Raw genomic sequence first — 18628 nt, 5'->3', positions numbered from 1 at the left:
ATAAAATTTCAAATTTTGAAAATTGCGAAATTTTCAAAATTTTCGCCAAATTTCCGAAATTTTCACAAATAAACGCAAAACACATCGGCCTAAATTTACCACTGACATGAAGTACAATATGTCATGAAAAAACAATGTCAGAATCGCCAGGATCCGTTGAAGTGTTCCAGAGTTATAACTTGTCAAAGCGACATTGGTCAAAATTGCAAAAAATGGCCGGGTCTTTTAAGGTGAAAACAGGCTGGGGCTGAAGGGGTTAATATCCAGGAGATATAGTACATGGCAGTGGCGGACACTGGCAGCTTGGGGCCCCTGTGCAAGAAATTGTGCTTGGGTACCCCCTTCTTCTATGGCGACAAGGCTGCAGATTATATATATATATAATTACTACATCCCCCATGTACTATACCTGTAATATAATACACCTCCCATATACACCTGTAATACGCTACATCACTATACTCCCATATACACCTGTAATACGCTACATCACTATACTCCCATATACACCTGTAATACGCTACATCACTATACTCCCATATACACCTGTAATACGCTACATCACTATACTCCCATATACACCTGTAATACGCTACATCACTATACTCCCATATACACCTGTAATACGCTACATCACTATACCTCCATACATTACACCTGTAATATACTAAATCTCTACACCACTTAAATTAGTCACCAGTCACCTCTCCCTCCTTATTGTCCCTTCCTCGGACGTCTCCGTATGAGCCCCCGCCATGCTGCTTCTCTTGTACGGGCCCACGCCGCTGCTTCTCTCCGCACAGGGCCCCCGTCGTTGCTTCTCTCCGCATGGGCCCTTGCCGCTGCTTCTCTCTGTATAGGCCCACGCCGCTGCTTCTCTCCGCGCGGAGCCCACATCGCTGCTTCTCGTCGCACGGAGCCCACATCGCTGCTTCTCCTCGCACGGGGCCCTCGTTGCTGCTTCTCTCAGTACGGGCTCCCCTGGCTGCGCTACTTCTTTGGCTACATGCGCACGCTGCTTTTTTTGCTGCTTTTTTGCTGCTTTTTTGGCTGCAGTTTTGTCAGCAGAACTTTCTGACATCTGACTTCCCTGCAAAGTCTATGAGAAGTCAGATTTGTCATGCGCACATTGCAGTTTATTTGTCAGCGTTTTTTTTGTCAAAAGTTTGTGACAAAAAAAATGCAGCATGTTCATTCTCCCTGCGTTTTTGTCAACATTTGTCACCCATTGAAATCAATGAGGGCATCAAAAACGCAGGAAAAATGCATGCTATCAAAAGTGGTGCATTTTACCTGCCTTTTACCTGCGCTTTTGGTACCAAAAACGCAGGTGATTTGTCAGGAAGTGAGGTCAGGCATGTGGTCCCCTCCCGTCCTCCATGTGTTCCCCGAAGTACCGCTGTCCCCAGGGGAGATGATGTGGAGGACGGGGACTATCAGCAGCGGCGGCGAGAGGGAAAAATCAATGTTTTCAGCTGCCAATGTCCATCCCCCTCTCGCTGCCGCCGCTGATAGTCCCGTCCTCCATATCATCTCCCCTGTGTGTGCACGCTGGGGACAGCGGTACTTCGGGGAACACGTGGAGGATGGGACTATCAACGGCAGCGGCGAGAGGGGGATGGACATTGGCAGCTGAAAACATTGATTTTTCCCTCTCGCTGCCGCCGCCGCTGATAGTCCCATCCTTCACGTGTTCCCCGAAGTACCGCTGTTCCCAGCGTGCACGCACAGGGAGATGATGTGGAGGACGGGACTATCAACGGCGGCGGCGAGAGGGGGATGGACATTGGCAGCTGAAAACATTGATTTTTCCCTCTCGCTGCCGCCGCCGCTGATAGTCCCATCCTTCACGTGTTCCCCGAAGTACCGCTGTTCCCAGCGTGCACGCACAGGGAGATGATGTGGAGGACGGGACTATCAACGGCGGCGGCGAGAGGGGGATGGACATTGGCAGCTGAAAACATTGATTTTTCCCTCTCGCTGCCGCCGCCACTGATAGTCCCATCCTTCACGTGTTCCCCGAAGTACCGCTGTTCCCAGCGTGCACGCACAGGGAGATGATGTGGAGGACGGGACTATCAGCGGCGGCGGCAGCGAGAGGGAAAAATCAATGTTTTTAGCTGCCAATGTCCGTCCCCCTCTCGCTGCCGCCGCTGATAGTCCCGTCCTCCACGTGTTCCCCGAAGTACCGCTGTCCCCAGCGTGCACGCACAGGGGAGATGATGGACCCCTCTCACTGCCACCGCCACCGCTGATAGTCCCGTCCTCCACGCTCCTGTCAGCTCGACGCAGTAGCGCGATCAGCTGAGCTGTCACTGAGGTTACTCGCGGCCACCGCTGGATTCAGCGGTGGCCGCGGGTAACCTCAGTGACAGCTCAGCTGATCGCGCGGCTGTCTTCAGTTGCTGCGTGGAGCTGACCGGAGCGGCGGTGTCTGCTGCAGCTCCGGTCACCTTCATGCAGCAGAGCTGGATGCGACGCTGGACCATCCTGGATTACGCCGGACATGGAGGGCTTTGTCGGGGTTAATAAATTGGTAATGAGGGAATTTGTTAGTGTTTTTTATTTCTAATAAAGGATTTTTCGTGTGTGTGTGTTTATTTACTGTAATTTACAGATTAATCATGGAAGGTTTCTCGGGGAGACGCCTGACATGATTAATCTAGGATTTAGTGGTAGCTATGGGCTGCCAATAACTCCTTATTACCCCGATTTGCCAACGCACCAGGGCAAATCGTGAAGAGCCGGGTACAGTCCTAGAACTGTCGCATAAAATGTATGCGGCAATTCTGGGCGGCTGCTGTCTGATATTGTTAGGCTGGGGGGCTCCCCATAACGTGGAGCTCCCCATCCTGAGAATACCAGCCTTCAGCCGTATGGCTTTATCTGGCTGGCATCAAAATTGGGGGGGACCGTACGCCAGTTTTTTTTAATTATTTATTTATTTCTAATTTTTTTTTTTCAATTCAACAAGCTTTATGGGCTTGTTTGAACTGAAAAATACATGAAACAATTGTTGACAAAACTGCAGCTAAAAACGCACCAAAAAAGCAGCAAAAACGCAGCAAAAAAGCACCTACATTTTTTGTGACATTTCCAGGCTCTCTCTGACAAGGTGCAGTTTTGGCTGCAGTTTGTGAACACGAAAAAAAAGCAGCGTGCGCATGTAGCCTTTATCTGCCGGGAACTTTTCAAATGACACATGTACGCGCCATACTGACAACATCAGGGCGCGCGTGTATCACAGACAAAGTTCCAGGCAGAGAACAGAGGACGGATTCCTGTGTTCCGATTTCTACACTGTGCAAAGCTGCAGGATCGCTCCCTGCCCGGCACGGTGCGTGTTATGAGGGCGATCTGGCCAGGGCCCCCCCGGAGCCTGGAGCTCTGGACAATAGGTCAGATTGCCCTCATTATTAACCAGCCAGCAAGGGCCCCCTGAACCTCCGGGCCCCTGTGCCACTGCAGCGGCGATATGTCTGCCACTGGTACATGGTACAGACAAATTATGTATGTCAGAAACATATGACATGTTATACATTCTTCATATAAGTGTCAGCTCCTCATTTGTCTCTTACTTTCAAGCTAATCCTGGACTATGAGGAGTTTATGGCTCTTCATCTATTACAAAGAAGAAGGGTCATCCAGTTGTGAGGCCGGGAACCTGTGGACATAACCCCAGGCGACCAGAGCTGAGAACACCATCAATAATGGATGACTGAGTGCGGGTGACTTCATGTGTCACAGCTGACACCATAAAGTATTCACACAAGTACACAAACCTCACATCACACCCTTAGAAATGTACCGCAACCCTAAAAAAATACTAAAACCCTGGAAATATACTACAACCCTATAAATATACTACAACTCCGGCAATGTACCACAGCCCTATACATCTACTTTTATGTAAATAAACTACAACCCTTGAAATTTACAACAGCCTTATAAATAATCATATATTAAAAAACTGGGATTATACCACAACCCTATAAATAAACTGTACTATTACTATATAAATAAACTAAAACCCTGGAAATATATCACAACATTAGAAATGTACTATAACCTGGGAAATAGAGCACAGCCCTATATATATATATATATATATATATATATATATATATATATATATATATATATATATAGTACAGACCAAAGGTTTGGGCACACCTTTTCATTCAATGAGTTTTCCTTATTTTCATGACTCTGAAAATTGCAGATTCACATTGAAGGCATCGAAACTATGAATTAAAACATGTGGAATGAAATACTTAAAAAAGTGTGAAACAACTGAAAATATGTCTTATATTCTAGGTTCTTCACAGTCACCACCTTTGATTACTGCTTTGCACACTCTTGGCATTCTCTTGATGAGCTTCAAGAGGTAGTCACCGGAAATGGTTTTCCAACAGTCTTGAAGGAGTTCCCAGAGATGCTTAGCACTTGTTGGCCCTTTTGCCTTCACTCTGCGGTCCAGCTCACCCCAAACCATCTCGATTGGGTTCAGGTCTGGTGACTGTGGAGGCCAGGTCATCTGGCGTAGCACCCCATCACTCTCCTTCTTAGTCAAATAGCCCTTACACAGCCTGGAGGTGTTTGGGGTCATTGTCCTGTTGAAAAATAAATGATGGTCCAACTAAACGCAAACCGGATGGAATAGCACGCCGCTGCAAGATGCTGTGGTAGCCATGCTGGTTCTGTATGCCTTCAATTTTGAATAAATCCCCAACAGTGTCACCAACAAAGCACCCCCACACCATCACACCTCCTCCTCCATGCTTCACGGTGGGAACCAGGCATGTAGAGTCCATCCGTTCACCTTTTCTACAAAGACACGGTGGTTGGATCCATAGATCTCAAATTTGGACTCATCAGACCAAAGCACAGATTTCCACTGGTCTAATGTCCATTCCTTGTGTTCTTTAGCCCAAACAAGTCTCTTCTGCTTGTTGCCTGTCCTTAGCAGAGGTTTCCTAGCAGCTATTTACCATGAAGGCTGCTGCACAAAGTCTCCTCTTAACAGTTGTTCTAGAGATGAGAAGGTGTGTCCAAACTTTTGGTCTGTACTGTATATATATATATATATATAAATAAACCTTGAAATATAGCACAACCCTATAAATACACTAAAACCGTATGAACATACTATATTCCTGTACCGCAATCCTATAAAATACTACCATCTTAGAACTGGAAATGCATGGGCGGACAGATCATTGGTGCAGTCTGTGTAGCCCAGGGGCGCAAGAGATAATGGGGCCCATTTCCATCTCTAAAGCAGGTGAAACGGTGCATTATGATAAGTTATTGGACTGCAAGTGGCCCATATATTGTTAATACCACAACCGCTCACAGCAACACCTCACCTGACCAGTATAGGGAAGTTATAGCAGGCATTACAGAAAGTGTCCAACCAGCATATATAGGAGGGGAGTGAATGTGACTGGCTCTCCCACAGTATGTGATCAAAGCAGACTAACAAGCAGCCCAGCAACGATTGACTCTTGCTAGCCTGCCTATGTACCACAAGTCTGTGGGTCGACTCCCGAGTTTGCCAGGGAAAAAAAACAAAACTTAGACGTGCTGCAAAATCACAGGAACAAACAGTATGAAACTAAGGAGAAAAGCAACAGAAGAAAGGCAGCAACAAAAGGACAACAACGGTTAACACCACAACCCCTCACAGCAACAAAATACTACAGCCACCAGTAAGTGTGGATCACAACAACTCACCAGACCAACATAGGGAAGCTATAGCTGGTTTTAAAGGAAGTGTCCAGACAACATATATAGGAGGGGATTGAATGTGACTGGCTCCACCACAGCATGTGATCAAAGGAGACTAACAAGCAGCCCAGAAATGATTGACTCTTGCCAGCCTGCTTATGTATCACAAGTCTGTGGGTCGACTCCCGAGTTTGCAAAGGAAAAAACAAAACTTAGACTTGCTGAAAACTTACAGGAACAAACAGTAAGAAACTAAGGAGAAAAGCAATAAAAGAAAGGCAGCAACAATAGGACAACAAGGGTTAACACCTCATCGCTCACAGCAGCAAAATACTACAGCCACCAGTAAATGTGGATAACAACACCTTACTAGACCAGTATAGAGAAGCTATAGAAGGCATTAAAGGGAGTGTCCAGCCAGCATATATAGGAGAGGAGCAAATGTGACTGGCTCTCCCATAGCATGTGATCAAAAAAGACTAAGAAGCAGCCCAGCAGGGATTAACACTTGCTAGCCTGCCTATGAACTACAAGTCTGTGGGTTGACGCTTGAGTCTGCCAGCACTGATCACAGATATCAGAGAAGTCAATATGTAGAGTGCCAAAATCTGTAGTCTTCACAGATCCTGACGCCGCCATAACAGTCAGTAATGTTTGTGAAAACCTCCTTGTGACAAATGTCTTGAGCTCCTTGCCTGAATCTGATCTCATCATATATTTATTTATTTTTTTCCCTAGTCACATCCCTACAATATAAAATACAACAATGCTGGAAATTTAGCAACCACTCAGGGAAATATACTACTGCCTTAAAACCGTCTTTACCGTATAGAATACCACAACTTCTACTATCCTGTAAAATAGCACAGACCATGTATTATACCAGTTTTAAAAACATTCTATGAGTCTAGATCCATCCCAGAATTACAAGTCGCTCTGAAATACCGGGAGCCATAGTTGTAGGATAAAATCCATTTTAAATTTGCCGTCCCTTTAAATAGCTGTATTTGCTACGGTCAGTGACCGCAGATGACATATCACCTCCCAGAAGAGAAATAAAGAGAACAAACATCCAGCAGAGTGAAGGCAGATAGCCGTAACGTACATGACTGAGGCAGTGATAGATCCAGGAAAGGGTTAAGGAGTAAGGGATGGGGGTTTTTTACCTAAGGAATGTGGTGGTGGGCGAGCAGGAGGAGAGATGGGGGCAGGGGCCATATAAGAAATAGGTCCCATGTTAAGGTGTCATTCCTTTGTCCTGGACTTAAAGACTGAACAAGCAGTTGGGATGCCTTGCTGAAGAGCATTCAGGCCGCGGCTTTGACATGTAGGCCCGAATGGATTCAGGCCCAGCTAGACGAATTGCTGAAGAATGCCCGGGATACAGCATCTGTCCCTTCTGAACTTTCTGAACATCAAACTCTAAGAAGATCAAGACCTCCTGAGAGACTAACTTCTGAAATGGCCAATAGGACTCACAATAGGATCATAAGTCCTTCCGTTACTTCTAGGAAGAGAGCAAAGCGCAGCACGGCCTCTGATCCATCTTACAAACCAGGAAGGAAACTACAGTACAAGAATAACAAAGGACAGAGAAAAGAGCCCGACCATCTAACCAGAGAGACACCAAGAAGTGCAAGGAGAAAGTCCAGCTCTACTGAGGTGCCAGCCAGAGAAGCAGCCACACAAGCTACAACTGACGTGACCACAGCCCACCATGAATCCTTAGAACTTCCTCAACAAACTTTGCATCATTCTAGAGGACATCATACGGCCTTACCCCAGGAAATAAACCAACACGGGGGGATGGGCTTAGGACACACAACATTTCCGGATCCGGGTTCTCATTACACGAGGAGTGGCAGGAATCCAAAAAGACAACTGCGCAAAAGTACTTTAACCAGACAAAGACTTCTTCGGCCGGCTCAGGATATGAGTCCGGCAAGAAATCTACAGCTACAAGACTCAGAAGAGATTCCAGACAATGACTATGACACAGATAACGACTGCCCACTAGAGGGCAGCAGCACGCAGCACTTCAATAATGGAGGGGCTGTAGAGACTATAACTAATACGTCACGGACGGCTGGTCAACCTAGGACGCAGCCAGGTATTGGTGAGAACACTTTTTCTTGTCCTATATCTAGTGTAACAACACCTGTAATGAATCCAGTGGGCGCAGTTTGGGGTACAGGTCCCGGCAATGTAGGATGGGATCTTAATTCAGTAGTACAGCAATTAGTGTCCGGGGTTAAGGAGGCTTTGAGTCAGTCTAGCTTACCCATAACTTCTTCTCCTATTGCTGCATGGTGCGGGAATGGTCGCCGGACATCGGAGGTGGTCCAAGGGATTCGTTGGGATCACAAAGATATTAGTTTATGGATGCGTCTCATGACAGCGCCACGTGGGGTTAATCAGCCCTTTCAGGGCTATGTCGGCAGATCATCAGCAATCGGATTGTCGGCAGCAAACAGAAAAGGTTGCTGCTGGCAGTTCAATGATAGCCAGTGCAGATTCGGAAACACATGCAGGTACAAACATGAATGCAGCTTCTGTAGTGGAAACCATAGCCTATCCAAATGCTTTAAACGAAATAACACCCCAACAGCAGAGATTAACCAAAAAGGGGGAAACCCCAATTAGACTCGGGGAGATGGTGGGCTATCTAAGCAGGTACCCAGATAGAAAAGCAGCACAATTGCTGGGGGAGGGTTTCTCAGAAGGTTTTAAGATCCCATCTACTTCAGGCCCATTAACCTGTTCTCGTAACCTTGCTTCAGCTTACACATATTCTCACATTGTCTCCACAAAACTAAACAAAGAAATTGACCTGGGCCGCATGGCAGGCCCATTCCCCAAAATGCCAATAGAAAACTTAAGGGTCTCTCCATTGGGGGTGGTCCCAAAGAAGGAACCCAATAAGTTTAGGCTGATCCATCATCTGTCCTTCCCTCATGGAAGCTCAGTTAATGATGGAGTCGATCAGGAACTTTGCACAGTCTCGTATACTTCATTTGATACAGCGATTGCATGGGTACAGAAGTACGGCAGAGGAGCTTTAATGGCAAAAACAGACATTGAAGCTGCCTTTAGACTCTTACCAGTCCATCCAGAAAGCTTCCATCTCTTGGGTTGTCAGTGGCAGGGAATGTTTTATGTAGACTTGTGTTTACCGATGGGCTGCTCCATCTCATGCTCCTTGTTTGAATCATTTAGCACATTTTTGGAGTGGGTAGTAAAGAAGGAAGCCGGCGTGCGTTCTGTCCTGCATTATCTAGATGATTTCCTATGTATTGGTCCACCAAAGTCATTTGTTTGTGCTTCATTATTGGCAGCGATTCAGTCGGTTTTTAAGTGTTTTGGAGTACCGTTAGCATCAGATAAAACAGAAGGCCCGTCTACACTTATCAAGTTTTTAGGAATTTTGATTGACAGTGAAGCAATGGAGTGCAGATTACCGGATGACAAGGTCAGTGATCTGCTGGAGGCAGTCAGAGAAGCTAGATCTCACCGTAAGATCAGATTAAAGGATCTACAATCGCTGTTAGGGAAAATGAACTTTGCGTGTCGCATTATTCCAATGGGTAGAGTTTTTTGTAGGCGCCTAGCTGCAGCTACCTCAGGCATAACCTTTCCACATCACTTTGTGCGGCTGGCTAGAACATTAAAGGACGATCTGGCGGTATGGGAACAGTTCTTAATGGAGTTTAATGGGAGGTCATTGTGGATCAGACCACCGGTTTCAAATTTTGATCTAGACATCCACACTGATGCAGCGGGGTCAACTGGTTTTGGTGCATATTGTTCGGGACAGTGGTGTGCAGATAGGTGGCCAGAGAGTTGGAGAAACAATGGGTTAACACGAAACTTAGTACTCCTTGAATTGTTCCCCATAGTGGTTGCTTGTGAAATTTGGTACAATATTTTCCAAAACCGAAAAGTGAGATTTCATTGTGATAACTTGGGAGTTGTAGAAGTCATCAACAGACAATCAGCTTCTTCCCTGCCTGTTGTTACGTTGCTGCGTCATCTAGTGCTGCGCTGTTTAAAGTCAAATTGTCAGATTACAGCTGTGCATGTTCCCGGTGTGTGCAATTCTGTGGCTGATGCTCTGTCTCGTTTTCAGTGGGACAGATTCCGTTCGTTAGCCCCGATGGCAGAGGTACAAGGCAAGAAGTGTCCGGATTTTCTGTGGTCACTGCCAGTGACACCGCATACGCTCTGATAGAACGGTCTGTGGGTGTAAGCACATGGCAGAGGTACCAGTCAGCATGGAGGGAATGGGAAGACTTGTGTGCTCTAGTGGGACATGATGCCAGTGTACAGGACAATGTTTCCTTGTTGTTATTTTACATTAGCAGGGCCTTTGTGGACGGTACTTCATTGTCCAGTATTGATAGTAAAATGTCTGGATTAGCTTTTTGGTTTAAGTTGCACGACTTCACTGATTACACAAAGCATTTTTTAGTTAAGCAGGCCCTAAAGGGTTACAGGAAAAGTTGGAAGAAGACCAGAGATAAACGGCGTCCGATTTCTTTCCAGTTATTGCAGCAGATGCTGAGTGTACTAGGCCGAGTCTGGAGCAGTCCCTTTGAAGTGTTACTCTTTAGTTGTGCATTCACACTGGCCTTTTTTTGGCGCTTTTAGAATCAGCGAGTTGGTGGCGAGTAGCTCCACCAGAAGTGGGGGTCTACAAGACGAGGACGTGCATCAGTACACAGACAGAGGGGGTCTACAAGCTGAGGACGTGCATCAGTACACAGACAGAGGGGGTCTACAAGCCGAGGACATGCATCAGTACACAGACAGATTAGAATGTTTCTGTCAAAGTCAAAAACTGATCAACAGGGTAGAGGAAAATGGATCACATTGTTTCCTTTAAGCGGGTCCAGGGCCTGCCCGGTCATCTGTTTTAGAAACTATGTCTCAAGAAGGCCAAATATCCAAGGTTCATTACTAATTCATGAGGATTGTAAGTCATTGTCACAATTTCAATTCACAGCAGTTCTTAAAAAATGCCTGACAATATTGGGAGAGTCTCCAAATGCATTCACTTCACACTCATTTAGGATAGGAGCAGCCACAGAAGCTGTAGATGGGGCTTAGAGCCTGACATAGTTAAAAAAATCGGGAGATGGGAATCGAGCAGATTTAAGAGTTACATTCGATTACATTTATTATAAATGGCGTACATGTATATATATGTGTACATTGTGGTAATCTTATAGTAGTTGTGTCTTCATTTAGACAATTGTGTGATAATTGTGTTTTTGTTTTTTGTTTTAGCTGAACAGCAATGCCTGGTTTGGATCATGGGACATTCATTTGTTTTTTGGGGGGCCTTACGTGCAGCAGTCAGGCCTAATGGCAAACAGTTGGGGTTGCCCAGTTCCTTGGCACGGGTGACATGGATAGGAAAGAGGGGAATGCAGTGGCATCAGCGGTTGAAAGAAATCCAGTATCATGTGGAGTTCTACCGCCCCCGGACGTCTTACTTATCCATTTAGGTGGTAATGATTTAGCAATAAGAACATCAAGACATTTAGTTAGGAACATAAAGCTTGATATGTTGAATTTATGGAGGTCTTACCCAGAAACAGTGGTGGTCTGGTCGGATATAGTAGCTAGACAAATGTGGAGAACAGCGCGATCAGTGGCTCGCATCAATAATACAAGGATAAAGGTTAATAAAAAAATAACAAAATTTGTGTTGGAAAACGGAGGGGTGGCCATACGTCACCAGATGCTGGAAAATACAAAGGAACATTTTTGGAGAGATGATAAGGTACATCTTAATGACATTGGCATTGATATATGGATGTTGGGAATACAAGAAGGAGTAGAACGAGCCATTAAGTTGTGGAGGAACTCACTCTTGTAAGGTGTCACAAGAGCGAGTCTTGGCGGGATGTGGTTGTTTAAACCCCCTCTTTGTTGGTTGGAGAATTATGTTTTTAATGGGGTCCCTGGGCCAGAGCTCAGCGGACAGTGGAATATGGGTCCCTGGGGAGGAGCTCAGTGGACAGTGGAATAGATGGGTCCCTGGGGAGGAGCTCAGCGGACACAAGGAAAATGATCAAGGGGTATACCCAGATTCCCCCTTGAGCTAGGTGTACACGGCGGAGGGGGATATGGGGCTGGGATTTATAACAACCACATCTCTGGGCCGATAATCTTGTTTTTTCTTATTGATGTTTTTTCTTATTAAAATAAAGGGCTGCTGTGGCCAAAATTTTAATCCATGTCACGCAGTGTGTGGTGTCTTATTTATTAGATTACCAGGAGCGCAATTCACTAGTCCATCAGTCAAGCAGAGTGAAGGCAGATAGCCGTAACGTACATGACTGAGGCAGTGATAGATCCAGGAAAGGGTTAAGGAGTAAGGGATGGGGGTTTTTTACCTAAGGAATGTGGTGGTGGGCGAGCAGGAGGAGAGATGGGGGCAGGGGCCATATAAGAAATAGGTCCCATGTTAAGGTGTCATTCCTTTGTCCTGGACTTAAAGACTGAACAAGCAGTTGTCCCACCCACCCTCCCTATAATAAAGGGAAATGTATCAATATCAGGACTTTGCAACACTGTCAATATTCTAACAATGTTATTGCTATTCAACATCATCGGTATTTTATCAACATTATTAGTATTGTATCGTATTGTATCAATTGTTATCAGTAATGTATCCAAATTGACAATGTCATATCAACATATTAATATTGTATTAACATTTTAATATTGTATGTTACAGCAGCATTTGGCGGCGGCGGGATGTGGTTGTTTAAACCCCCTCTTTGTTGGTTGGAGAATTATGTTTTTAATGGGGTCCCTGGGCCAGAGCTCAGCGGACAGTGGAATATGGGTCCCTGGGGAGGAGCTCAGTGGACAGTGGAATAGATGGGTCCCTGGGGAGGAGCTCAGCGGACACAAGGAAAATGATCAAGGGGTATACCCAGATTCCCCCTTGAGCTAGGTGTACACGGCGGAGGGGGATATGGGGCTGGGATTTATAACAACCACATCTCTGGGCCGATAATCTTGTTTTTTCTTATTGATGTTTTTTCTTATTAAAATAAAGGGCTGCTGTGGCCAAAATTTTAATCCATGTCACGCAGTGTGTGGTGTCTTATTTATTAGATTACCAGGAGCGCAATTCACTAGTCCATCAGTCATGTAATTTCTCCCCTGACGACTCTAATTCTGAGATTGCAATAATATGATCAAGTTACTTCTTGGAGCTTCCAAGTTGGGTCATAAATGTCACCACATAATAAAAACCGCGGCCGGCGATGCATTGTCTTAATTGTCTCAATAAATTGTCTCAACATCCTGCGATTGGAGAGACAATGAAAATGTCATCGTTTCCAAAAATACAGAGGCTAATGGATGACACTGGTGGTTTATATAGTAATTTACATGCTAATGTGAACTTCCAAAGAACATAAAATATACCTGTGAGATCGAATCCAATCCTTAAATTAATGGCTGCAACAATCTTGTTAGTCAATAGTGATGAAACATGTATGGGTATATCATACACAGATGGGAATATTTAGCCTGGGTTACGGCCTGTGGGATATCCCCTATATTATACAATGTGATATCCATAAAGTACAGGACAGAATATCCAGTATATTATACAGTGTGATATCCATTATGTACAGGGCAGAATATCCAGCATATTATACAATGTGATATCCATCATGTACAGGACAGAATATCCAGTATATTATACAGTGTGATATCCATCATGTACAGGGCAGAATATCCAGCATATTATACAGTGTGATATCCATCATGTACAGGGCAGAATATCCAGCATATTATACAGTGTGATATCCATCATGTACAGGGCAGAATATCCAGTATATTATACAGTGTGATATCCATCATGTACAGGGCAGAATATCCAGCATATTATACAGTGTGATATCCATCATGTACAGGGCAGAATATCCAGCATATTATACAATGTGATATCCATCATGTACAGGGCAGAATATCCAGCATATTATACAATGTGATATCCATAAAGTACAGGACAGAATATCCAGTATATTATACAGTGTGATATCCATCATGTACAGGGCAGAATATCCAGTATATTATACAGTGTGATATCCATCATGTACAGGGCAGAATATCCAGCATATTATACAGTGTGATATCCATCATGTACAGGGCAGAATATCCAGCATATTATACAATGTGATATCCATCATGTACAGGACAGAATATCCAGTATATTATACAGTGTGATATCCATCATGTACAGGGCAGAATATCCAGCATATTATACAGTGTGATATCCATCATGTACAGGGCAGAATATCCAGCATATTATACAGTATGATATCCATCATGTACAGGGCAGAATATCCAGTATATTATACAGTGTGATATCCATCATGTACAGGGCAGAATATCCAGCATATTATACAGTGTGATATCCATCATGTACAGGGCAGAATATCCAGCATATCATACAGTGTGATATCCATCATGTACAGGGCAGAATATCCAGCATATTATACAATGTGATATCCATCATGTACAGGGCAGAATATCCAGCATATTATACAATGTGATATCCATAAAGTACAGGACAGAATATCCAGTATATTATACAGTGTGATATCCATCATGTACAGGGCAGAATATCCAGCATATTATACAATGTGATATCCATCATGTACAGGACAGAATATCCAGTATATTATACAGTGTGATATCCATCATGTACAGGGCAGAATATCCAGCATATTATACAGTGTGATATCCATCATGTACAGGGCAGAATATCCAGCATATTATACAGTGTGATATCCATCATGTACAGGGCAGAATATCCAGTATATTATACAGTGTGATATCCATCATGTACAGGGCAGAATATCCAGCATATTATACAGTGTGATATCCATCATGTACAGGGCAGAATATCCAGCATATTATACAGTGTGATATCCATCATGTACAGGGCAGAATATCCAGCATATTATACAGTGTGATATCCATCATGTACAGGGCAGAATATCCAACATATTATACAATGTGATATCCATCATGTACAGGGCAGAATATCCAGTATATTATACAGTGTGATATCCATCATGTATAGGGCAGAATATCCAGCATATTATACAATGTGATATCCATCATGTACAGGGCAGAATATCCAGCATATTATACAATGTGATATCCATCATATATTATGAAATTTATCATATACGGGACAGAATATTCAGTATATTATAGAATGTGATATTCATCATATAAAGGGCAGAATATCCAGTAAATATTACAGTGTGATATCCATCATATACAGAGCAGAATATCCAGTATATTACACAATGTGATATCTATTATATACAGGACAGAATATCCAGTATATTATACACTGTGATATTGATCATATACAGGACAGAATATCCAGTATATGTGATATCCATCATGTATAGAGCAGAATATACAGTATATTATACAGTGTGACATCCATCATATATTATGATATTTATCATATACGGGGCACAATATTCAGTATATTATAGAATGTGATATTCATCATAAAAAAGGGCAGAATATCCAGTAAATATTACAGTGTGATATCCATTATATACAGAGCACAATATCCAGTATATTATACAATGTGATATCTATTATATACAGGACAGAATATCCAGCATATTATACAATGTGATATTGATCATATACAGGACAGAATATCCAGTATATGTGATATCCATCATGTATAGAGCAGAATATACAGTATATTATACAGTGTGACATCCATCATATACAGGACAGAATATCTAGTATATCATACAATGTGATATCTGTCATATACAAGGCAGAGTATTCAGTATCTTATAAAATGTGAAATTCAACATATACAGGACAGAATATCCAGCAAATTATACAATGTGATATCCATCATACACAGGGCAGAATATCCAGCATATTATACAGTGTGATATCCATCATACACAGGGCAGAATATCCAGCATATTATACAGTGTGATATCCATTATATACAGGGCAGAATATCCAGCATATCATACAGTGTGATATCCATTATATACAGGGCAGAATATCCAGCATATTATACAGTGTGATATCCATTATATACAGGGCAGAATATCCAGCATATCATACAGTGTGATATCCATTATATACAGGGCAGAATATCCAGCATATTATACAGTGTGATATCCATTATATACAGGGTAGAATATCCAGCATATTATACAGTGTGATATCCATTATATACAGGGCAGAATATCCAGCATATCATACAGTGTGATATCCATTATATACAGGACAGAATATACCAGCATATCATACAGTGTGATATCCATTATATACAGGGCAGAATATCCAGCATATCATACAGTGTGATATCCATTATATACAAGGCAGAATATACCAGCATATCATACAGTGTGATATCCATTATATACAGGGCAGAATATCCAGCATATCATATACAGTGTGATATCCATTATATACAGGGCAGAATATCCAGCATATCATACAGTGTGATATCCATTATATACAGGGCAGAATATCCAGCATATCATACAGTGTGATATCCATTATATACAGGACAGAATATCCAGCATATTATACAGTGTGATATCCATCATGTACAGGGCAGAATATCCAGCATATTATACAATGTGATATCCATCATGTACAGGACAGAATATCCAGTATATTATACAGTGTGATATCCATCATGTACAGGGCAGAATATCCAGCATATTATACAGTGTGATATCCATCATGTACAGGGCAGAATATCCAGCATATTATACAGTATGATATCCATCATGTACAGGGCAGAATATCCAGTATATTATACAGTGTGATATCCATCATGTACAGGGCAGAATATCCAGCATATTATACAGTGTGATATCCATCATGTACAGGGCAGAATATCCAGCATATCATACAGTGTGATATCCATCATGTACAGGGCAGAATATCCAGCATATTATACAATGTGATATCCATCATGTACAGGGCAGAATATCCAGCATATTATACAATGTGATATCCATAAAGTACAGGACAGAATATCCAGTATATTATACAGTGTGATATCCATCATGTACAGGGCAGAATATCCAGCATATTATACAATGTGATATCCATCATGTACAGGACAGAATATCCAGTATATTATACAGTGTGATATCCATCATGTACAGGGCAGAATATCCAGCATATTATACAGTGTGATATCCATCATGTACAGGGCAGAATATCCAGCATATTATACAGTGTGATATCCATCATGTACAGGGCAGAATATCCAGTATATTATACAGTGTGATATCCATCATGTACAGGGCAGAATATCCAGCATATTATACAGTGTGATATCCATCATGTACAGGGCAGAATATCCAGCATATTATACAGTGTGATATCCATCATGTACAGGGCAGAATATCCAGCATATTATACAGTGTGATATCCATCATGTACAGGGCAGAATATCCAACATATTATACAATGTGATATCCATCATGTACAGGGCAGAATATCCAGTATATTATACAGTGTGATATCCATCATGTATAGGGCAGAATATCCAGCATATTATACAATGTGATATCCATCATGTACAGGGCAGAATATCCAGCATATTATACAATGTGATATCCATCATATATTATGAAATTTATCATATACGGGACAGAATATTCAGTATATTATAGAATGTGATATTCATCATATAAAGGGCAGAATATCCAGTAAATATTACAGTGTGATATCCATCATATACAGAGCAGAATATCCAGTATATTACACAATGTGATATCTATTATATACAGGACAGAATATCCAGTATATTATACACTGTGATATTGATCATATACAGGACAGAATATCCAGTATATGTGATATCCATCATGTATAGAGCAGAATATACAGTATATTATACAGTGTGACATCCATCATATATTATGATATTTATCATATACGGGGCACAATATTCAGTATATTATAGAATGTGATATTCATCATAAAAAAGGGCAGAATATCCAGTAAATATTACAGTGTGATATCCATTATATACAGAGCACAATATCCAGTATATTATACAATGTGATATCTATTATATACAGGACAGAATATCCAGCATATTATACAATGTGATATTGATCATATACAGGACAGAATATCCAGTATATGTGATATCCATCATGTATAGAGCAGAATATACAGTATATTATACAGTGTGACATCCATCATATACAGGACAGAATATCTAGTATATCATACAATGTGATATCTGTCATATACAAGGCAGAGTATTCAGTATCTTATAAAATGTGAAATTCAACATATACAGGACAGAATATCCAGCAAATTATACAATGTGATATCCATCATACACAGGGCAGAATATCCAGCATATTATACAGTGTGATATCCATCATACACAGGGCAGAATATCCAGCATATTATACAGTGTGATATCCATTATATACAGGGCAGAATATCCAGCATATCATACAGTGTGATATCCATTATATACAGGGCAGAATATCCAGCATATTATACAGTGTGATATCCATTATATACAGGGCAGAATATCCAGCATATCATACAGTGTGATATCCATTATATACAGGGCAGAATATCCAGCATATTATACAGTGTGATATCCATTATATACAGGGTAGAATATCCAGCATATTATACAGTGTGATATCCATTATATACAGGGCAGAATATCCAGCATATCATACAGTGTGATATCCATTATATACAGGACAGAATATACCAGCATATCATACAGTGTGATATCCATTATATACAGGGCAGAATATCCAGCATATCATACAGTGTGATATCCATTATATACAAGGCAGAATATACCAGCATA

General features: G+C 42.2%; 1 protein-coding gene across 1 annotated transcript in view; it reads right to left on the bottom strand.

Annotated features, from left to right (window-relative positions):
* Positions 1-18628, bottom strand: part of LOC142290029 (unconventional myosin-VIIa-like) — a 128814-nt gene that overhangs the window by 46946 nt on the left and 63240 nt on the right. The window lies entirely within an intron of this gene.

The sequence above is a fragment of the Anomaloglossus baeobatrachus genome, chromosome 2 (assembly GCF_048569485.1).
Source record: "Anomaloglossus baeobatrachus isolate aAnoBae1 chromosome 2, aAnoBae1.hap1, whole genome shotgun sequence".
Classification (NCBI taxonomy): Eukaryota; Metazoa; Chordata; class Amphibia; order Anura; family Aromobatidae; genus Anomaloglossus; species Anomaloglossus baeobatrachus.
The sequence above is the reverse complement of the archived record's forward strand: the minus strand, read 5'-3'. Positions and strand labels throughout refer to the sequence as shown.